This window comes from Saccopteryx bilineata, chromosome X (genome assembly GCF_036850765.1).
Source record: "Saccopteryx bilineata isolate mSacBil1 chromosome X, mSacBil1_pri_phased_curated, whole genome shotgun sequence".
In the NCBI taxonomy this organism is placed as follows: Eukaryota; Metazoa; Chordata; class Mammalia; order Chiroptera; family Emballonuridae; genus Saccopteryx; species Saccopteryx bilineata.
The window spans coordinates 106789124-106795834 of record NC_089502.1 but is presented as its reverse complement, the minus strand read 5'-3'; the positions used below and the strand labels follow the sequence as shown (position 1 = coordinate 106795834).

The following is a 6711-nucleotide window of genomic DNA, read 5'->3' as shown; positions in this document are numbered from 1 at the left end:
TCAATAAGAGGCAGAGAAATGACAGTTCCCGACACATTTCTTCCTCTCCTATTCAAGTCAATGGGAGGCTGCAGCAGATTCCGCTCAAATATAGAGCATGTTGCTTAATGTTTTCCACACTAGAACTATTCCTAGAGCAAAAAATTCCAATGGTGGAATGCACCACCCCCAATAGACTGAAAGAGGCCTTGCACTGAGGAATCTGCTGTGCGGATTCTGCAGTGTACAAGATCTGCCTCCTATACACTAGGTAAGGAGGCCCATTAGTAATAAATATTTCTCAATATATAATTAAGTATTGTTTTTGTGATTAATCAATCTGTTTAAATTATGTTTGACTTGTAGCAATGAGAATACATAATGCATATCAGGTATTTACATACCGAATCATAACTAGCAAAATTAAAGTTATGAAGTAGCCACCAAAATTATTTTTTGGTTTGGGGTCACTGCAACATGAGGAACTGTATTGCGGGGTCATGGCATTAGAAAGGCTGAGAACCACTGCCTTAGGGGATCTGAGGGACTTCATCTATGGGGTCCGTGGGCAGTCGGCTCCTGAGACGCAGGGAATCAGGCATAGCGGATCCGTGTCCTGAGCCAGGAGCTCAGGCAGGCACCAGTGATGGATCTGACAACCATAAGCGAAGGCGCCGCAGTCCCTCCTTGGGCCCAGAGTCCGAGAATAGCCGCAGTCACCTAGACCCAGAAGACAATCTACAGCAATTCATCAGCCCAAACCATCGTAAAAAAAGTTAAGCTCGCAAATGAATATGCTTACCAAACTTTATTTCTGAGTGGGGAGACCAGTGACATTAAAATCCGCGCTCTGGGGAAAGAATGTTTACACAAAATAGTTTTATGTCAGTCAGGCTACTTTGCAACTATGTTGAGAGCTTCTGGGAATGAATCTCAGGAAGATGTTATTGACCTGGAGATTAATGACCCTAACATAGATGTCGACTCCCTGCACTTTGCACTAGGCTCCTTGTACAATCATGACTGTGTCTTCAGGGAGCCCCTTCAGGTTCCAGGAGTTCTGGCAGCAGCCTGTCTGCTTCAAGTAGAGGACTTACTTTATCAGTGTGATAAGAACATGAAGGAAACAATTAATGAGAAAACTGTATGTGGCTATTATGCAGGAGCAGAAACCTATGGGTTAGAGCAGGGGTCCCCAAACTTTTTACACAGGGGGCCAATTCACTGTCCCTCAGACCGTTGGAGGTCCAGACTATAAAAAAAAAACTATGAACAAATCCCTATGCACACTGCACATTTCTTATTTTAAAGTAAAAAAACAAAATAGGAACAAATACAATATTTAAAATAAAGAACAAGTAAATTTAAATCAACAAACTGACCAGTATTTCAATGAGAACTATGCTCCTCTCACTGACCACCAATAAAAGAGGTGCCCCTTCCGGAAGTGCAGTGAGGGCCGGATAAATGGCCTCAGAGGGCCGCATGTGGCCGGCGGGCCGTAGTTTGGGGACCCCTGGGTTAGAGTTTGTAAAGACAAGGTGCTTTGAATGGCTTCACATTTGATGACACATCCAAGTGTGGAACTTTTCAAGGAACTCAGTATAGATCTCATGAATCAGCTCATTTCTTCTTCTAATTTACTAGTAATGCAAAAGGAAATAGATGTATACACCACACTGGAAAAGTGGGTGTTCTTTCGTCTTAACCCAGCCTGGAACGGATCAAGAAGTCAGCTTTTAGTGAATGCAAACAACTGGTTTTCCAGGCACAAAGAACATGTTGGTAACATCACCTTTCTTGAAACCAAACGAGGCAAAGCATTTCAACCAGTGTTTAAAATATTGGGGTTTCAGCATATCATCTGTTGCCTGGCCTCCACAAGACTTATTGAGCGAGATGCTCTGATAGCTTTAGAATGGTTATTACATATTTTTAAGCAGCAATGGTTTACCTGGCTTAATGCACAAGAATGCAGGGAAATCGCTCCCAGCTATGTCAGTGAAACAGAACTTGAAGAATGTAGCATGAGCCTGACCTGTGGTGGTGCAGTGGATAAAGCGTCGACCTGGAAATGCTGCGGTCGCCGGTTCAAAACCCTGGGCTTGCCTGGTCAAGTCACGTATGGGAGTTGATGCTTCCAGCTCTTCCCCCCCTTCTCTCTCTCTCTGTCTCTGATTTCTCTCTCTCCCTCTCCTCTCTAAAATGAATAAATAAAATTAAAAAAAAATTCTAGAAAGAATGTAGCATGAGATACGGTAAAATGATTGTCACCGATGGAGAATACGCCTGGAGGTGGTCAGTTAGCAACTGTTTATTTCCCTTATGTGTTATCTTTACCAGGAATTATATACTTTTCAAGCAACATACTTTCACTCAGGCAAGTGATGGTTCAGTTTGCTCACACACTCTAAGAAATATTGCATTCAGACTCACTTTGGCTTGTTTTGACTCTAGCGGAAACCTAAGTTTCAGCAAAACAACTGGTTATCAAATACTAACCATTCAAAATGATGAGGAACAAGTGGTCATGGATTGGATGGCACAGCTCTGAGCTTTCCTTGCATTATATCCTGTAACTTCCTGTTTATGCCATTAGAAAATCCAGAAAATTAATCATCTTGTAAATAAAGATATAGTCACATTTTGAAAACTCCTCATGTTTCATTTCATCTAATGGCCCTACTGTTAAACACGATAAAGGTGATGAATAACAGAAATGAAAACCTTTCAAATGTAGAAATGATCACAAAGGACTTTCTTCATTTTAGTTCTATGGGTTTAAGAATAAACAGTTTAATTCCAATAAAAATCTGTGAAACCGAATAGTCGTCTACGCTGTCATCTCTTTTCAGGTGTCAGCAACAGAAAAGTTCCAAATGGGAGTAAGAGACATTGCCAAGGAATAAAAAATACCTTAATAATGAGATAAAGTTTTACCCTAATATTGAGATAAAATATGGAATTGCCTTCCTTGCTGAAATTGTTGTGCAAAAGTGGCTCTGATTGTGGCTATAGTACAGGAGAGGGTTGGTCATTGGGTGAAACTGGAGATTAGAAATTCTTTTGGACTCTGTAATGTATAGTTTTAAATAGCCAGACAATCTCAGGTTTAATAACATTTCATACTCTATAATTTAGTGTTATTTTACAAAATTTGCCATGTAGCCCATTTACTTTATGGTTTGCAGAACTCAAGTTGCTGACTATTTATCTGGAAAAAAAGTATACATTTTTTCACACTTAAAGAGTAGAAAATAGACCAAAGACTACATACACATTGCATAATCATATATATGTGATATTAATATTATACTATGATATAGTATATAACTATGTTTGAAATTATATTTATAAAATATCATATATGATAGATACGTGAATTCAAACTGCCTTCTTGATGTTCTGCTTATCTGTAAGACCTCACTCTTACTGGACTACCGCTCCTGAGACAGAGGAATTCCAGGAAGCTGGTCAACCTGCCCCAAGAAGGAGCATTCCAGAAAGCTGAAATCCTAAAACGGTAAAAGGGAACATACCAGAACTTTTGCCTCAGTATCCCCTCTAGCTCTCCCAAACACTAGAAAACTCGCCCCTAGTCTGTAACCGGTGCTCGTCTCCTCGGGAGAAGTGTCTGGCAGGGTTCCGTTCTTCCTGTCAATAAAGCCTGTTACTCTGGTCTTTCAGACTCCTGTGGATTCCAACATTTGGTTCCAAAACCCAGGACAGGGTACTAACCGCCTGGACAATCCCTCTTTGCTTTCCAAACTTACAACCAGGGTAGCAATGGGCAGTGGCAGCTCGTCCCGGGCTTACTCCCTGATTCTGTTTGGATGTGTAATTGTAGGTCGATTGGCCGGCAGTCTAACCCTGTTCTGAACCCCTGCTTGACCAGAAAGGTAAGGAGTTTCTCCCTTCCCCTTCCCCAGTTGGCCTCTAAATTTCTCTCTAAAAACACTCCTTCCTGGCCAGACGGTTTTCTCTGACACGCCTCACGTTTTGAGGGGTTTGACTTTCAGTCTCAGTGGACTGCACGGAAGACTAGGTGCCTAGCCAAAGCTTTCCACTCTCTCGGACTTCTCATCCTTGGAGCTCCCGGACAGGTGGTGACGACCTCTATCAGTGACGACTCCCCCACATGGAGATTCTCTCCTCTTGGGACAGTGACAAAAGGTGGGGACGCCCCCTCTTGCTCACCTGTCTCCACAGCTCTCCAGAGTCTAAGCCTTCCGACCAGACCCCTCTAGGATGTCTCATAAAAAACCTCACCAAACTCGGTCTCTCAGACCTCAAACCGAAGAAATTAATCTTCTTTTGTAACATAGCATGGCCTCAGTACAAACTAGACAATGATTCCCATTCGTCTGAAAACGGGACATTTGATTACAATATCCTAAGAGATCTTGACAATTTCTGCCACCAGACGGGGAGGGTATCAGAGGTTCCTTACGTGCAGGCTTTTCTTCTCCCTTCTCTCCTGTCCTTAATTTCTGTACCTTCTGTTCTACATGCAGGCCGTTTTTGGCCAAAGAAACCTCACCTAAAACCACTGCTCCTAATCTTTCCATCTCCACAGACTCCCAACTCTCTCCTTCCCCTGCCGGACCCCTGAGGGCACCCCTCTCTCAGGACCCCTCTCTGGTCTCTCTGCAAATTTTTCCACTGGAGTCTCTTCCCTCCAGGAACCCCCTCCCTTCTCCACTGTGTTCTTCATCCCCTCCCTCCTCCTTAGAAGCTGTGGCTCCTGCTGTGGTGCCTGTCTCTTCTCTGATTCCACCTCCCTCCTTACAAACTGCAATACTGTCTGTCTCCTCTCTGACCTTTCCTCCCTCCTTACAAACTGTGACTGTGCCTCTTTCCTCCTCGCCCCCTCCCCTCTCCTCAGAGCTCTAAATCTTATTTGACTCCTCTGAACATGTAGTGCCACACCAATACTTGAACCTCCTCCTCCTCCTCCTTTTTCAGATTCTGACCCTCCTTCTTTTCCATCCAGCTGCTCACACTGTCCATCTGTCTGCTTTCTCTCTTCCTCCCCTCTATGCTGGCAACTCCCTGCCATCTTGAAAAACTTAAAAAGCAGAGTTGTCTATTAAGCTATGTGAGTAATTAATCTTTCTTGTCTCTTTGTTTGTCAGAAAATATCTCTAGTATGATTTTAATTGAAACAAGTAAAGCACACTCATTTAATTTCGTTAATTTATAATATATGAAGTATTTGTTTAATGTGTAACTCTGTCTGTTTCTAAGGCCTTAAACCAATAATTACCCACTTCTTAAACCATGCTTACTCATCCCCATAGACTCTCCCTGCAATACCCCCATCCTTCCTGTTCAAAAACCTTCAGGGGCTTATCGCCTCGTACAACCCTGACATCTAATCAATAAGGCAATAGTTCTCCTCCATCCAGTAGTCCCTAATCTCTACAAGTTACTGTCACACATTCCCTCAAACACTACTCACTTCAGGATCCTAGACCTCAAGAATGCCTTCCTTACCATTCCTCTACACCCTGATTCTTACTTTCTGTTTGCCTTTACCCGGACACTAATGCAGCCCAGCAATTTACCTGGATTGTCTTAACCCAGGGGTTCAGAAACAGCCCACACCTGTTTGGGCAGGCACTAGCTCAGGATTTAGCAGCATGCAATCTCAAAACTAGTACTCTCTTACAATATGTAGATAACCTACTTTTCTGCATCCCCTCCCTGCCTGCCTCAAGGAGACACACCACCACCCTTTTTAACTTCCTTGCTTTAAAGGGATATCGTGTCTTCCCTACTAAGGCTCAACTTCACTCTTAATCCGTAGTCTATCTGGGCGTCACCTTAACCACCACTACTGAGGTCTCACCCAAGATCGAACTCAGACCTTCCAAAGTCTCCAACCATATACCACCGCAAATCCAATCCTTTCTTTCCTCAGTCGAATAAGCTTCTTTAGACACTGGATTCCCAATTTTGCTCTCTTAGTCAAGCCCCTCGGTGAGATCTTCTGAGCATGACTTTTAGGGTCTATAATGGCCAAGGAAGTAACAGAAAAGTCAAATAAGGCCCAAAAGAAGTCAGGAAATACCAGCTTTTGGCATACACTCTTAAAGGCTCCAGCGCCCTAAAGGGCTTCATAGAATACCATCAGGGCCCTACTTCAAGAGTGGAAAGAAAGGTCATTGAACTGAAGCCTGCCAGGCTTCCCGTCCCCATCAAGGGACACACCTCTGCTGTGGAAAGAGGGACACAAAAAGGTAAGCTGCCCCCTTGCTCCATGGAGGGAGGATTCAGTCTCTTCTAGCCCTGCTCCAGCTACCTGTGACCTAACCTTGCCCAGCATGCTGGGAATTGCCACTGAAGGCCCAAGGACATTGTTCACGAGCCTAAGGTATTTCTTCCAAGTAGCAGATAAGGTGACCTCATTTTTTGTAAACACAAGGGCCATCTACTATGCCTTGCCTAAATATTTGAATTTTATTTATCCCTCAAAGATCTCTACTGTGGGTATTGACAGTCTGATTTTGTTACTTTATTTAATGTATAGTATCTCCTTTATTCCTCTTGTATCAATGCCCCATGCCTATAATAGGCTGGGACCTGCTGCTAATTCCAGCTAGAAGCAGTAGTCACTAGGACTTAAACTCTAACTGCGAAGTATAGAAATGTAACCACCCTTTCTCTAAGCACTTGCAGGATTTACAGGTAAGTCAGCAAACTGTTCAAAGACTGTCGAAGAGGCGCTTC

General features: G+C 43.2%; 1 pseudogene; it reads left to right on the top strand.

The window, feature by feature from the left end:
• The first annotated feature begins 534 nt into the window (after positions 1-534).
• LOC136317572 (germ cell-less protein-like 2) lies at positions 535-2595 on the top strand (annotated as a pseudogene).
• The last annotated feature ends 4116 nt before the right edge of the window (positions 2596-6711 follow it).